The 16,710-nt window shown below is 40.5% G+C and overlaps 1 long non-coding RNA gene across 24 annotated transcripts in view; it reads left to right on the forward strand.

The window, feature by feature from the left end:
- The window catches only part of LOC126637665 (uncharacterized), a 77,359-nt gene that overhangs the window by 23,121 nt on the left and 37,528 nt on the right, over positions 1-16,710 (forward strand). For 12 of the 24 annotated variants that reach the window (XR_007628401.1, XR_007628402.1, XR_007628400.1 and 9 more), the window contains exons 5-8: positions 641-982; positions 7,541-12,284; positions 14,443-14,549; positions 14,981-15,123. This is a non-coding gene — a long non-coding RNA (uncharacterized LOC126637665). The remainder of the gene's footprint in view (positions 1-640; positions 983-7,540; positions 12,285-14,442; positions 14,550-14,980; positions 15,124-16,710) is intronic. The other 12 variants (XR_007628399.1, XR_007628415.1, XR_007628411.1 and 9 more) reach the window with 11 other exon arrangements.

Genomic DNA, 16,710 nt, shown 5'->3' on the forward strand with positions numbered 1-16,710 from the left:
GTAGTATAAGGTGTTATACTGGCATTGGACAAAGCATTCTTACTTCATGGATCTGCAATCCAAACAGACAAACCAGGAAAGGAGGAAGGAAGTGGGTGGTGTCTCAGACATCTGCTCAACAGGTGAGAGCAGAGAAAGAAATCAAAATTCATGACTGACTTCAGCATTCCACACAGAACCAATACTGTCTGCACCCTTGGTGCAAGCCCTTCTTGGTTTTGAAGGAACAGCTCCAACCTCTCATCGAAATCTATCACTCTTCTTTCTGTAAGCAAGTAATCACAATGTAAATATACAAGTATAATTTGACCACTCATTCATATTTATGGATCAGGTTTATTTTCAAAGCCATGGACAAATTAAACTTAAGCTTCAAAATGGAGCTGGTGTAACGTGTTAGTACAGTGGAGATCCCAAAGAGAGAGAGGTTTGGCAGTTGTCTCTATCACCATGTGTCCTAATCTCATGCACCCCATGCCACAGTTGGTTTCAGAATGAGTGACCAAATATTGTGTGCACACTAAAAGAGATGGAGATGGTTTGGGCTTCCCTTGGCCCTGGAGAGAGCTGGCCCCTGGTGTCTCTCAGAGGAGAGGCAGTGGAAGAGTGTTGACCTCAGTCTTCTGGTTTCTTTTTGCAGGTAAGAAACAGAATAAAGAGAAATTATCAACAATGTTCAGCTTCATCTCCATTACTGTTATTGAAGAAATAGATGGTATATCATAATACTAAAAAGCGTTCTGGAAATTCATGGAGAGCAAGGAGACACTGCAGTCAACCAAAGAGACTGATAAACGGCTGAGTGAGAGCTTTCCCAGAGGCTTCCCATGTCACTTGGCTCAGTCCTCAGTTTTCATCAGACCATGGACAGACCTGGCGTGCCAGCAGTGAAGGGAAAAGCTGTGAGGATGTGGCTGGAGGTACCTGGAGAAGAAGAGAGCACCAAAACCACTTCTCCTTGTGTGCACATATATATCCTGAGGTGAGTCAGGCTACTGGCACGAGGAGAAGTGAGTTGGAAGCACAAGTTACTTGCCTTAATAGTACTGTCAAGAACTTTCAGTTTTCTTTCTTCAAAAGCATTTGAGAACCAGAGGGGACAGCTTAAGAGGAAAGTTGCTCTAATGAGGAGAGATGTGGAGGCAGGCCACTGCACTTTAACTGTATCATTATATCACTGTGGATTATTCCCCATCTGACACATACTCTGAGCTCTTTAAAAATCCAAGCACAAGATGTTTAGCTTAAAATTATTTAACAATATTTTTATTGTGTTAAGATCTGGTTTTTTCCCCAGTGTTGATAAGTCTGGCCTGTGCTGCTGGTGCTGGAATGCATGGAGTAGCATGCATTAGTAGTTTCTCTTAAGGAAACTTGTTTGATGCTTGAGCCAAGTATTGGAAATTATGAGACTGTGTTTTGCCCTAGAAATCTCTTTTTTCCAGTCCGTTCTGTCGCAGACCTGTTTAAAACTAGTTCTTTAATACTTATGGAAGCAAAACTCACATTTTGAACAGGTCAAGGGAATTATTTCAGCCATAGGTTTACTGTAGCAATAGAGATTGAAAGCATCCTCATGTTTATTTATTATTTAGAAGGAAAACACACCTGCACACAAAAGGAATTAAAACTGTAGGTTTTTTTAAAAACTGTCTGAAACAGTGCCAAGGCTTTGTCTCTAGAAATATTATTTAACCTGTATTACATGTAGCCAGTTTCCAGGGCTGATCAACCTGGAGCTGCATCAACAAAGGGTAATGCTTATCTCTAGTGAAATTCATCCATTAAGAAATGTATCACTTAACATCTCAGCAAACTGGTATTTAATAGCTCTAAACTGTGCAAAGGCTGTCCCCAGAGCATTAAATTTCACCTTAAATGCATCGTAATCATAAGTATATTTTGAAAAACAAGGTAATTGTGCATGAAAACTGTTAATTACTTATGCAAATGGCTTGCTGCACTCTGGATCTGAGAGTTGTCTGGGCTGCTTCTGTTTTTTTAAAAACAAGTATCCTTGTGGTAATTTGTCCTTATCGCCTCTTTTAAAATTCCTTTCACAAACTATTCCAGAACTCTGGTAGTTTTTTACTGTGAATAATGTCCACTTATCAGCTTATTCTAAAACTTTGTTTCCTGTTGAGGCACTTTCAGAGCAGTGTTTTAGGTTTGCCTGAATTAAGTTGCACACAGTTCTTAATCGTCTTTGACAGCTAATAGTTTAACTCACTCTGCATTCAGTCCTGTCAGCATATGTGTGGATTGTACACCCATGCACCAGCTGTGCAGTTTTCATCAGCAGTGTTAGAAATAGGTGTTACCTGCTAAACACACTGGTGGGGAAGAGACACCAGTGAAAAGCAGAAAAGGGGATTGAGAATGTGTTGGAACAAACAGCACCACCCTAAATTTTTTCTTAATCATACATACAGGATATTAATTTGATGAAAATTTTAGTCCTAATTAGAAGTGGCATTTCTCTGAACTGTCCAATTTGAAGATGAAAGAGAATTCATTCAGGTGTGCACAGAAGGGCTTTGCACATCTCAGTAGTGAATTTTTTTAATGATCAGAAACTTTGGACAGTGGTCAGAGCCCAGCCCTGATCTCAGAGTACCTCTCTTGAAGGGTAGAGACAAACACCATCACAGGCCTTGTGCAGGCAGCACATTTAAAACGGTTTTGTTTTTTTTCTTTTTTTTTTTTCGGAGGAGTCAGTGGATTCCAGTTTCTCACCTCCAGGAGCCCCCTGGTGCTGAGAGGGGTGAAGAGCCCGTATGTCCCTAATTCACAACAGGAATTTTGCAAGTTAAAACCACTTTTCTTACGGAAGTCCCAACAGTGTTACTTTGTACAGGACAGCTCTAAGGAAAAGATGTTATTAGGAACGTTAACAGTAGCTGATGACAGGTGTTATTTTGTGAAAGACTTCTCAAGTGCGTTGCCTTTCTTTCTGCTTTTAACTGCCTGTGGTAAGTCACGGTTGCTGCAGCTGAATCTTCAAATCTGCACACATAAAATTAGAGCTTCAAAAATTTGTTTGCCATCAAATACATGAAGGAAAGTAATTTAGCAATCTTCTATGGTCACCAAAAGACAAGTAGCAACCTATTTTTTTCCTCTAAGACTTCTAAGTCTTCTAAGTCTTTCTGTTATTGCAATATTTGTCTGCATTTGAGGAGATTGGATTGACTTTGGAGTTCACTTATATGTGATGTCATCCTTCAGAAACCAGAGAGAAAGGATAATGTTATGTATAGAATTTTCCCAATGCTGCTCTCAGGGAACTCCACAGGTATAATTATGTCACAGAAATAGGTTGCACAATAATACCAAAAACTGGAATAGAGCTAAACAAGAATGACTGACGCGTATTGTCCTCTGCAAAGAAGAGTTTCCAGGCTGTGTGTCTTATTATCACCCATGAGTGCCTGTATACATAGAAAAGATTCTTCCTCTATTAGTGTTTTTAGAGTTTCTCATTAGATAAGGATGAAAACTACGCATTAATACAGGAAGAAGGGAGAGAATAAAATTCAAATAAATGCATGCTTATTTTCATGCATTTTCTGAAATATTTTATCAGATGGTCTTTGGCCAGCTCCCAATCTATTGCATAAGTAATCTTGTAAACAATCAACGTTGTGTCCTGCCCCCTGTGTTCCCCTTCTCTGCAGCCCTTGAGTGATCTCTGCTGAGGTTTGAGAAGGGGTGATTGGTGCTTTGTTTCCCTGAGAGTGCAGCCTTCAACTTCATGAGAGCAATGTTGAAATGTAAAAACCACTGATGAGTTTGATTAACATGATCACATAAAGATTTTTTATGAACTATTCACAAGATAATTTCTTGTTGTATCTTTCATAGTTTTGGAAGTTGAATTTGTTTGTTTGTTTTCTTTAAATTTGCTGGTAAGTTTAGCAGTAAAAAAATTGGATGAGAGCTTTCTTTACGTCATTCCTAATGCTATTCCATAGTCTTTGAATTATTTCTGCTATAATTCAGTGTATAGTTATTGCTTCTTCTCAGCTCCACGATCTGTAGGTTTTTAATGAACAGAAATATTTTCCCACTTATAATGTACTAGAAATTGCAGTGCATCCAGTGATTTTATTTATAATTAATTAAACTATTTCCCACCCATCACCACTTCCCACTGCCCTGTGAAGATGCTGGAACCACTCATTTTTAGTGCCAATAGTTTGATCAGATGAGCAGTTGTCAGATATTATCTAATATTTGGCCTATTCCATTTGCTACGGAGACCTAAAGCAGAAATGAAATTTGTCAAACACTAAAGGGGATTATTAGGTCTTTGAAGTATTTAGGTGCATTTTTTAACTTATTTTTAATGTGTAGTTTTTAGAAAATGTCCAGTGCCCAGCATTTCATCCACCTGAGAAATCACTGGAGTAGTTACTCTCTTCTTTTGGGTATTGACTCTGTTGGCCTCATTCTGCTACACTGTCGATCACCGAGTAGTGCTTTTGTTGGTCTGTCACTCTGCAGAGATCAAAAGCAGTGTGAATCAAGCCTTTTGCAAGCACACGAAAGCTTTACCACCTGGAAAAGCATGTCAGCTTTTTTGATTTATTTGTTCAGAATTTTTCACTTACTGCCTTCTGGGTCAAATGACAAGTATTTGGAGGCAGAGTGTAGCTTCAAAGTCCCCTTTTTTAAGCAACCAAGTTATGTAGCTCATCTTAGCAGAAAAAAATATTCCTGATCAAGACAGTTTACTGCATCATGTTTCTCAAAGGATGAACCTACTGAATCTCTAAGCTGTTTTTCTTCACTAGCCTGATTCATCTAGTGAAGATGGGGAAAAGGCAAGTACAGTTATCAGGGCCCAAAGGCAGAGGATAAAAGTAGAAAAATTGGCTTCTCTCTTCATGACCCTCTCTTTGGGAAATAGTTTTTGCTTATTTGAAGGAAAAAAAAAGTTATTTTTATTAACTTCTGAACAAGTATGTAACTCAACACACAAATCTATACTCAGTGACATGTTTTGTTCCTAGCTTTGCTCTAATACTTTTGACAATCCCCATTAAGCCAAACATAGTATAACATTTTCTTCTAGAAATCAATCTGCAGAGGCAGCTGGCCTGTGCTACTATAGGGAAACACAGATATTTTAAATTTCTTAATGTATTGCCTTAGAAATATCATAATAGATGGGAAAATAGAGAGGTGGAAATTTTCCTTAGATGAGCATATGCCGGACCTGCTTCCTTTTGAAGAGCTGTGATTGTCAGAGGTCCAAAATGGGCCAAGTCAAATTAGCACTAATTAGCACTTCAACAGCATCATTTGTGCTGTAAGTGCTGAATTCACCACAACTTGCTACTGCCTCATCGTGGCAGCCTCTGAATAAATCCTTAAGTACCTAGCAGATGCTCTGATGTTTAGAGGCTATAAACCTTGCCTCTAGCTAGATAGTGTGGTAGTCTATATTTCTGAGAACCTGGTATGCTCAAAACGAAAAAAAAATATACTTCTTCCTGTTACTAAGGTGAGAGATATGCATTAATACTGAGACAGTGTTTTCGTATGCTACAGGGTTAATTATCTTACTTTTGTAAAGTGTTGTTCCAAATTTCTCTAAATTCTATCTAGTAGTTGCATTATTAATCTAATTTGCAAACTAAAATCTGAAAGATTTATTTATAAGAAAGGGCTTTTTTGCACAGGCATCTGCCGGCATGCTTGCCTAATTCCCCTGTCCCATTTAGAAATCCGAGAGTGAAGGTGGCTGCCTCTGAAACAAATAATGCAGAGGGTCTCTCAACAAAGCAAAGGGCTGCACTTGCTCTTCTCTTGCAAAATTCAGCGGCGCTGCTCCCTGGCTGTGTGAACAGCTGGGGCTACAGCCCCGAGCAGGCGGAAAAAGAGTGGATGCAGTGGCAGATGAGATGGAGCAGGAGGGAGAAGGCAGCATTTGGTGGAGCAGTTGGGTAGAGATGAATTTAAGGCAAGGGACGGTTGGTAAGAGGTTTTAGAAAGTGGTCAAAACATGGAACAGAGCTCAAAGTGTGTCCCATGACGCTGACAAGACAATCGAGAGACTGGCTGGAAAGAGTTGCATGAGGACTCTTTAATACATTTGATTTGAGCAATGTTTCTAATGATGATGAGACTGGGCATGCTTCATAAGACTACTTGAAGTTTGTCTTTAATCATACTAAACCTTCTGACAGCAAGCAAAGAAACTCTCTGCTTCCTCCCTGAAAATGTGCCTCTGAGAGAAACTTTGTTTTTCTCTGACTTAGAAACCCAGTAATGCTCAAATGTGTTTAAAAAAAACAAACCCCAAACAAAAACCAAAACCACAACCAAAAAACCCCAAACCCTCTTTAATGCATCATCATGAAGAACTGCCTGCATTTTTTTTTAACTGAGTGCCTTATCTAAGGGGATGAAACCTTTTAGTAGTAAAGGAAGAAAATTGCCTTGGAATGGATGATTTCATTGGTCATCCATCTACTGCTGCTTTAAAATGGTAAATGATCTTTCTGATGTCTCTTCCCACCAAATATCAGTCCTCATTTTCTGGGTTTCTCTCTGGCAATTGTACACAATTAGGGGATGCTGCTTTAAAGTAATAAAATATGCTATGGATGTGATGACACAAAATTAATGTTTAATGCCACAAAAGAAGCATATGTTGAATGCTTCTCCCAGGGCTAAGTGGGGTATTTAATCACCAAAGTTTTGGTGTTTGGCCTTTTAAAATACTTGATTACATACATTCAGGAGTCATGGCCCCCAGAGCATTACACAGAAGTTTGGAAAGGTTGGGTTTGATCACAGAACACTGCTTATATTGATTTCTTCTGGTATTCACTAATACTTACAAAAACCAAATTTAAATAGTGCATTTCTGTTTGTATAATCTCTATTATGACAAGCACAGGAAAATGTCTTTTTCTTTCCTCTGGATTTTAATTGTGAAAATGAAATTATGAGAGATTATGATTCAAGATTATATTTTTACTTGTATTAACTATTAGAAGTAGTGATATCTGCCATAGAGTTTGGATTAAAAGAGGCATTGTTGTCTGGTTTATTATTATTATTATTATTATTGTTGTTGTTCCTACATTCTCATGCAAGCCATAAAACCATTTTAGCATAAATTCCTTACGTAAATGCTATTTTTAAGTGCTATTAGAGCTGAACACCAGTCATTAAATCCTTCTGAGCAGTAACAACTGGGAGAGTTTAATGGAGCCTCCATCAAAGATGAACATGGAAGAAGATGGAGAGAAGCTTCTGTGCATGCTGCCTGTAGCCTGGAGGGGAACAGAGCAAGAAGAACCTCTATAATTTACTGTGCTTCTCTGTTGTAAGGAAAAAAGAATTAAAACACATAACCTAAACCAAAGACCAGTAAAGCCTGTGGGAGGCTTTCTGTTAACTTCAATGTGCACTAGATCTGGTTGATAGATTTCTAAAATATAAAGCATTTCACATGGTGTGTTGAAGAGATTTTTCCATGCAATGGACACACATAATGAGATCTTTCATTTTTTCTTTTTCCCAGATTTGGCCTTGAAGAAAACCCGAGCTGAATGTTGCTGAACTTTGGGCAGAGTTAGATTCTGACCTGAATATTGAGGACAGAGTCCTTGTCTATTTTTGTTTGTTTCCATGCATAAGTTCTTCATCCTTTGCTCTTCTGGTCTTTTTTATCTGCAGGATAAAGGATTGTGAACCAGATATAGATTTGCTCATGGAAATCTGGGCTATGGGGGCAATAGCTCCTCTCTCTACCTCCCCAACAGAGCTTGCTGTTTCCCTCCTGCAGTATGTCTTGTAGTCACAGAGGGTTGCCTTTACAGATGAATGCTGGCAACTGTCTATTTTTCTCAGCAAGAATTGCAGAAAGTCAAGATTTGCTTTTCAGTTAGAGAAGTGCCCACCAGCACACCATTGTACCCTCCAAGTTGATTTGGTCATCTGTTATTTAGTTTCTTAGTGGATCTTTGTACAAACCATACATATCCCAAGTATCAGAATTTATTTTTTTTTTTTATTAAAGAGCTGGTTTTCTTTTCTCTATGATTCTTGACAATGTGATTCATGGGAACAGTGAGGGATTTCTTTTTCTGTACAATATAACTTATTCTTCAGAGAGAAAAGCGTGTTGCCCTCTTTGTATCTGGAAGAGAGAAAATCATCCCTTATTTCTCATTTGACACTTGGACATTGGCTCCAAAAGTGCTCCAGCTACTTTTTGGACTGGGCATCTATTTTACAGGAGTACTGCAGATTCCAAAGGCCATCTCCTGCTTCTCTATTATATGTACTGCTACAGTTTCGCCAAAAACACGATTGTCCTTTTTTGGCTGTTAAAGTCACTGAGAAGGCTTGAAAAAGAGGAGATGAGACATCAGCTGAGCAACAGTTCTCCACCTTTTCTGTTCCTTTTCATCAGAAGATTGGGATGGAGGTGCTATGTGCTATTTGGGAAGGCTATATACTTATTTAGTGAAAAAGAGTGAGTTGACTCTCCCATGTGGGCAGCCTGGGACAGGGAGAGAAGTCATCAACATCCCTTTCTCAGCAGTATTTGACTGAAGCATTCATTTTGTTGTCCCCAGCCAAGCTCTCAGTTCAGTACCTACAGCCTGAAAGGCTGCTGCTGTCCCCAGGGAGTCCAGGCAGGAGAGCCAGAGCAAACCCTGGGCCCTGCAGCAGGCTGCCCTCTGTCAAGTATCTCCAGTTCTACTGTTGGCTCCTTTGCTTTTCTGACAGCTATTTTTCATTTTGCTAGGTTTAGGACCTCACTGCATGAAAGAGATGGGGCAAGCAGGGGAAGGTGACTTTGCTGTTATTTTAGATTAACTTTATTATTTTCCAGAAACTACCTAAGAGGTCCAAGAACAGATATCAGGTGAGGAAAAGAAGTGTCTGTGTCACCAAAGAGACATCACTGTGCATTTATGGAAGGTTTATCTGAAGGTTTCCCTTTGCAGTTGAAGGAATGACCTATCAGAGCTGCTGTTTCCAGTCCCTGTTTGCCTGTAACAGTTCAGGTTCCTGTGGTTTGTCCCAGGATCATGTGGACACCTCACAGCCAGTGCTCATTGGCACACAGGGCAAAGGCAGAGCACCTGCTCATGTTCAGCTTAGTTCCATTAAGTGCTCTCACAGCTGACAATCTCTAAGCAGTACAATGGAGACTATGACTATTTGCATTGCAGAGCCCTTTTTGATGTTCAATAGTTCAATATCCCAAATTATTTTAATGAGTAGGTGTGATGAGAGCTTTATAGAACTGCAAACAGCCCATGAACCTAATACCCTGGGACAACTCATTTGCCTAACACAGAGCATATGAAATACTCAACTGGTATAAGACAGTGCAAACATTTACTAAAATCAGTTTTTAGTGTTTACCTTGGAGTGGGAGAGCACATTTTGAGCAATTATTCTCTGTTGTGCCCAGCTATGCAATGCACAATATATTCAGAAGAATCCTGTAGTCAAGCCATGAATATACATAGAGATTCTTTAGACAATGAACTAGTTAAAATGTATCCTGTTGTGTTGTGCTGAGCACAGGAGAAATAAAAGGTGTAACTAGGCCCAGGATTCTATATCAAAAATGATGTTTAAACACAATGATGACTTTTATATATTCGACCATAATTAGCAAGACTCAGCTCAGAAGCCCCTTGAAGAGTTTTACTGTGGCATTTCCACTGTCTCGCCTGAACAGCAAACTCTTTGGCAAATTCTTGTCAGCAGCTGGTAGCCCTGAATATTTTTATTGTACAGAAAAGTAGCAAGCTGTTTCTCATGGTACTCAAAGCTGTGGGCTCCTGGGCACTGCTGTCAAGGTCTCTCAGAGGAAAAGTGTTTGTGCTTTTGTGCCCTGCTCAAGGCTGTTGGTGCCACTGCAGCTTTGGCAACACAGTGCTGCTGTCACCAGGGCAAATGTCTTTTGTGTTCAGAAACAAAGGACTACAGGATGAGATTGCTGTTACTGTGTGGCACTAGTGAAGTGGTCACATTCTGCTTCTCACCTACACCTTTAAGCAGTTCTTCAGTTCCTTTGTTTCTTTAAAATTGAGAGAGATGAGCTGAGGAGGATGCAGGTGAAAATAGTCCATGGAAAGAAATTTTCAGTGAGGTCACTTTGCTGTTTCATTGGATGAGGAGAAGCTTAAGAACAGCTGTTCAGGCTTGATAAGAATGTAGATCTATAGTGAAAGGTAGAGATTCTCAAACATTCATCAAACACTTTATACCAGGGATATGATGTTTCTCAAATACGTTATTTGCCAATTGGTTTATTTTTCTCTTTTCTCCTACAGTTCAATAGATTTAAAAAAACCCCACCACATCTGTTTATGTGGAGGGTTTTCTTGAGCATTTCATGAAGGTGACACAAAGAGTGTAACAGTACTAGATGTATCTGTTCTAATACTTTTCTATGTGCTTTGGCCTGTTATGAACAACTATGCAGTGTTTAGGACAGTACAAACTGGCTCTGTGTTTTGTGTGTGGGCTCAGCTGCCTGTGTGGTGTGTTACTAGAACAGGTACTCTGGGTTTGACGGCTTGCCAAGTGCACTTAGAAAATTCCTGGGCTTGAGCCCCTGTGCTGTCCAAGTTCTTGCTCTTTTATTAAGGGTTAAACACCTGAAATACTTCATTTTGCCATGGATGTGATTCACACTTCAAAGGAGATGGGAGTGACCGATGTTTTTTGTGACTGTGATGGTGAGTTCCGCCTTTCCACCTAGCAAGGATTTCAGTGTGGCATCTGAGTAAGTCAAAGACCACAGAGGTATTCAGCCTTCACTTGGTGGCACTTTGTTTACCACATAAAACTGTCTGTGGGTGCCTGGAGTCATTTGCTGTGAGAGACCCTTTCATGGATTGAGGAGGCCATGCAAATAATGTCAATGGGACTTAAAAGAATCAACAATTCACCTTACTTCTCTGAGTCTCCTAACAAATGTCACCACCCCAACTGTGGGTGATAAGTTCCTTACATATATTCGTTTTCCAGAAGTCTATTTGTAAATAATTCCAGTCAAATCAATGTGACAATCGAGGTATGTTTTAATTGTTCCTTCCCCTATGGCTGTTCATAATTACAAGGCTGGGAAGGCACCATGCAGGGGCCAGCACAGCTGCAGAGTGAAACCAAAAAACTCAGTGTGTTCAAGATGGATGGGAAGCACCATTCATGAAAACTCTTACGATTAAAATTAGAACTGGTAGCAACAAAGTTTTTGTTTAAAGAAGGAATGGAAAAAGAAGGCAAGTTAAAAAGCAGAGTATAAAGCCTCATGCAGAGTGGGCTTAATAGGAAGATAATTATAGTGTTTCCAAACCTTAATAACCAGGGACAGGGAAAGGAAGTGAGGGATGTGGAAAATCCTGCTCCACTGACAGGACCTGCCATTTGCCAGCAGCAGCCTGCAGGGGACTTACTGCTGCACAAAGGTATTTGCAAATTCCCTACAACAGTTATTTTTGCTCCTGAAGCATGTACTTTAAGAATACAACTTTTTCTATATCCAGCTGCCATGCAAGAGTACCAAGTTTTTATGTTGTAGCTGTAAATCATAATTTAAAGTCAGGTGACTTTTAATGTATGGACTAATTAGAGAGAGGATGGATCTGCAGTATCACAAAGTTCTAATGGGGTCAGGGCTGAAATACTACAAGAAAATCGTTATTTTTTTTCCTCTGTGTCTGGGAGCCATTATCTATTTTAATTCCTCTCTATTGAAGTATGAATCATGTGAATCCTACCTTTAATTTGTTTCTTTATCAGTGCTTTGTTGACTTCATAGGCTATACAAAGCACAGCAGGGGAGAGTTGTGAGACTATGTATCAAGCATTATAGTGCATTAGAGTAATCACTCTTCTCTCTAACACATCAGATCTTGTCATCAAGTTTTATGAGTATAGGTGTTATTTTTCTCAGAATCTCCTGAAACTATTCATCTTAATTAACAGTAGTGTAAGCTTCTTCATGAAGTTGGAATATATCTTATCATGAAGAAATTTTGTGGTAAATGCACCTACTTAGTATTTCTAAACAAAGTGATAAAAAAAATAAATTCCATAGTTCAGAAAGCTTTCTTTTTAAAATCTGTTTGAAACTGTTGGTGTAAGGTTAGAAGTTGCAGTATTTTCCTCTCAAGGGACCAGATGGTAAACTCTGCTTTGTGGTTCGCAGGCTGATTGCCCTGAGTGTTCCTGAGCCCCATCCTCGCTCCTGGCAGACCCCAATAACTGCTGACATGGTGCCAGTTTCCCAGGTATGCAGGTAGCTGTTGTTCCCTTTGTTCTCCTTCCTGTGATGTGACACGTTTTTTATCATCCTATGTGAATATGTAGATATTTTTTTCTTTCCACCCTGGTCCAAAAAAAAAAGCCTTTTAATCAGGGGTCAGCAAATGCACCACAATTTCAAAAGACAAACAGTTGTAAAGACATAATCCAGCTGTTGATGTCCAATGCTATGAACAGGTTTCTTAAATGTACACTCAGTTGTTGCTCACCAAATTTTCAATGCAAAAGAAAATATGAGCCAAATAGTCCCTGTTCCCTGAGCAGGGCATGGTGGTAAGCTGGTGTACCAGTTCATGAGCAGCTCCCCAGTAAGCTGGCACTGGTGTTGAGAATGTTGTTCCACACAGTGTTATTTCTACTGCCGTGGAGCCCCTGGTGGTCTAGGGGGTAAAGGCGCCGCGCTATCACCGCGGAGACCCGGGTTCGATTCCCGGTCAGGGCCACTCCCGGGCAGGTGGGGCTCGTTAGCCCTTAAAGGCAACCCACCTACGTCCTAAGGACCTCACTGCCACCGTCCAAGCTCGCTTGGCCCCGGCAGATGAACCTTAGGGTTAAAGGGTGGGCTCAGTTCCGCGCACACTGTGTCTCACCTAAAAAAATCCAATGCGCAGGCTGGAAGGTGGAAAGACCTTCCCCGGATCTTCGCTCGCGAAGACTGGCCATTATTGTTATTATTTCTACTGCCGGTCTTTTGCTCCTGTTTTTTTTTTTTTTTTTTCTAAAGGGATTGATGAATAGAAGACCCTGAATGAAGTGGTTTGGCATTTGTTTTCTGATGTGGCAAACAACAAAAAATCCAGCACGGCCATAGCAGTGCTCAAGGCCTCCTTATTCATCAGCAGCCTTAAAGTAGCTGTGCCCTGTCATTATGAAATGCTGTGGATATTTTTTTTCATTGGCTGTAAAGTAGAATTTGACAAGGAAAATGTTCAAAGGGCAATAAGCAGTAAGAGACATCTTGTACATTTGAATAGGGCATTTATAGATTATTTTTATTACTACCTTTTTTGCTATGGGGTGATTCACTCTTTAAAACTCTCAGCACTATTCCAAATTATCCTTGCAAGATTTGCCTTTGGGTGAGCATATCCCCTTCACCTCTAAATTCTTTACAACCTCATGCTGGGTACTGTGAGGCTTCCTGTGTTTAAGAGTAGGGGTGTCTTATGGTGCTGATTGTCTGAGACCAGGAGCTGCTTTAGCACTGTGAGGGCCTGGAATATCATCTGCCCTGCTCTGGCTGGGGCCAGGCAGGAGTCAGCAAATGTGCTGACCTTGCTCTCTCATTCATGGATTGTGTCGTGCTGGGGGTAGCTCACATGCATTGTGGCTCTGACTGTGCAAGGCAGCTTCATGGTTGCTGTCTGAACACTCTGTGCTTCCATTTTCTGTTTAAGTGGTGATCCAGCTGAACTAGAATGTTTTTTATCTAGATATTGCAGCCTTACTCTGTGAAAAGATTACTTGAACTCTCAGAGAGCAATGGATATTGAACTATTTTTCTCCCACTGATGTTTTGTTTCCTAGTGTTGGATTGAGTATGTGAATTTGGGTGTCAAAAGTTCTGAAAATGTGAGAAAGTGTGTCTGCATATATGCAGTCAGCATCACAGCTTTGTGCAGATTGTCAGTGCTCTATATAGTGCCTGGCAAGACAGGTTGTAGCAAATACTGGCATTTATGGAGAAGCAGTTTGTCCGTTCATGTCACTCAGTGCAACAGCTGCATCTGAAATTTGTTGCCCTTTGTTTATGGGCTGATCCTGGTATTTGGAACTCTTAGAGTGTTTCACTGCTCAGGAGTCCAGAATTTAAAACAAAATCAATTATAACTGCCATAGGCAAGGGGGTTTATGGCCACAATGTTCCAATGACAGTGTCAGGGGAAAGCATCAGAAACTTCCAGCTAATATTTATTTGCAGACATTTCTACACAGTCTTAAAATAGCAGTAATTGGTACAGGAGAAGTAGATACAGCATGGTCCCTGTCCCTACAGAAGAGTAACTGTATAGAGAGGTAATATAATATTAGAAAAATAAGATGTGATACAAAAATGCAAGTCATGTTTTAGATGGAAGATAGTTGGTTTTGCTGCACTGGCTTCTAATGGCAATCTCTTTGCAGGATACTTCAAAAGTGATGGATTGAGGCACACACATAATGACCTGTTCCAGTCAGAAACAGAGACAGCCTCAAAGGGAGTTGCCAGTGAGATCTATAGAATGGGATGTGTGAGTGTATACAAGAGCAGTGTTGGTACCATTTTGCATGTATATCTTCCTGACAAAAAAGTTAAAGAAAAAAGTCAAGACTGCACATTTTTGAGGATTAATCATCTGAGATTTTTCTCTAATTTATCACCAACAGGAGTAATGTTCACGTTCTTTCTGTTTTACAGGGACACCCACATAGCCTTTAAAAAGCATAAATAAAATGATGTCCACACAGGCTGTGGGTCTGTGCAGCAGCTGTTCACACGACACTATATTTTATCTGCATACTTTTAATCATTTTTTTTTCCTGAGCAACTGTCTCAATCTGTCAAAATATTTGTAAATGGATTCAGTTTCCAGTGAAATTTGCTTTCACTAGCACAACAGAGAGACAGGGAAGACTTATGCCCAGTGGGAAGAAAAAAAAGCAAAATTGTTTTCCATTGCAGGTTGAACAGCTCAGTCCTAAGGCGTTTGCCTTGATGGCTGTGTGAAGCCAGTACTCTCACTTAGCAGCTACCTCATTTTGGGGCCGAAATGTTTCATTTCATCAGATGGATTTCTCCACAGATGAACAAGCACAGACAAAATGGTAGGTGACAGAGGACAGCTCTGTATATCAGTAGAGGAGAAACTCACCCGAAAAGAAGGGATATTTGTGAATTTTTTCCTATTTTTACCTCTAATACCCTGTGTCCTTCTCTTGTTTTCCTCCTCCATATAATGTATTAATGCTTCCCTTTTGGTATCCTGGAAGTCTCCATAGTCTGAGAGTGCCTGGGGATTTAGTGACAATTTACTACAACTAAACAAATGAGCTGGTAACTGCCTCCCATCAGTTCTGCAGCAGATTCAGTGTCTGTGTTAGCCCAACCTCCTTGTAATGACCGTCTGAGTGCACAGGTGTGAGAAGTAGATCACTTAAGCCTCATGGCTTTCCTGATCCATGGCTGTCCTTTTTGTGAGATAACACAGACCCCGATAGACTCATCAGACAGGGAGCAGCAGTGTGTCCTCAGAACATGGTGATGAGGGCAGGCATCATCATGATGCAGAATTGCTTTCCAGAACTATCCTGGAGGAAGTTGGTTAAAGCACAGGATGTGAGATCCCTTTCAGAAGTGGGAACACAGATAGGCCAACACTGCCCACCAACACGGTCTCACAGTCCAGTCTAACCTCAGCTGCATATGGGCTCCCACAGCAGCTTTTGCACCTGCAGTCATGCCAAAGCTGTGCACTTGTAGCTATAGAAATCCACGTGCTTTGATTGCACCCTGAAGGAAACAAGCCTTACAGCTCATATCAATATATTGAACTTTAAATCTGTTGTGTAAACCAGAAAATCCAGATGTCAAGCCTATTTTTAAGCCCTAATCTGTAGCAATGAAAGTGAGAAATTGATGTGTTTGCTAAAGCAAGGGGATTTCCATGTGCACAGGATTACCTGAGGCCTTACAGAAGGGTTTGCAGGGGGAAGGAGTTGGTTCACTTAGTTGTGTAACTCGGTGATGTTTCAGTCTGGGCAGGAGCTGCTTCAGGGTAACTACAGCAAAAATGCCCTTGCCTTGCACACCAGCAGTACTGAGCATTGACCACACTGTTTTGGCATAGTCTTGAGCCCATCCTTTTTGCCTCTGAATTAGATTACAGGTAAACCAAGTGCCTTGTTTTCAAATAGAACAGTTAACAGCCACCCTGTCTTAGGCTGAGACTGTTGTGTGTGCTTCCAGCTGGAACCACTGTGGCTTAAGGCAGCACGGGGACAAGGCTACCATCTACTGGTTGAGATAAATGCCCTCCTATCTTCCCCAGACTTATGCCCCACAATATAAGCAATGTAACCTCGCCTAGGCAGTATGTGCTTCTTCAGACTGTTGTTCCATCAAAACTCTTTGTCATTTTCTAACAGCCACCAGGAATGTTGAAATCTTGTTCATTTTACACCAAAACCATCTGTTGATGTCAGAGCTGTTTGCAGGGTCTTCAGTACTAAAGAAAATTAGACCACTGATTATTTTGCTTGTGGCTCCTTTGGTATTCTGGACTTGATACTCAGTGATTAAGTGGCCAGATGCCCTGAAGTCGTTGCATACAGCTGGACAATAAACTGTCTGCTACAGAGAAATAGCAAAGGCCTTCCTCCTTTATTAGGCTAAAACTGACAGTTTTATTGACT

Source organism: Myiozetetes cayanensis, unplaced genomic scaffold (assembly GCF_022539395.1).
Source record: "Myiozetetes cayanensis isolate MyiCay16 unplaced genomic scaffold, myiCay2020 scf16, whole genome shotgun sequence".
Classification (NCBI taxonomy): Eukaryota; Metazoa; Chordata; class Aves; order Passeriformes; family Tyrannidae; genus Myiozetetes; species Myiozetetes cayanensis.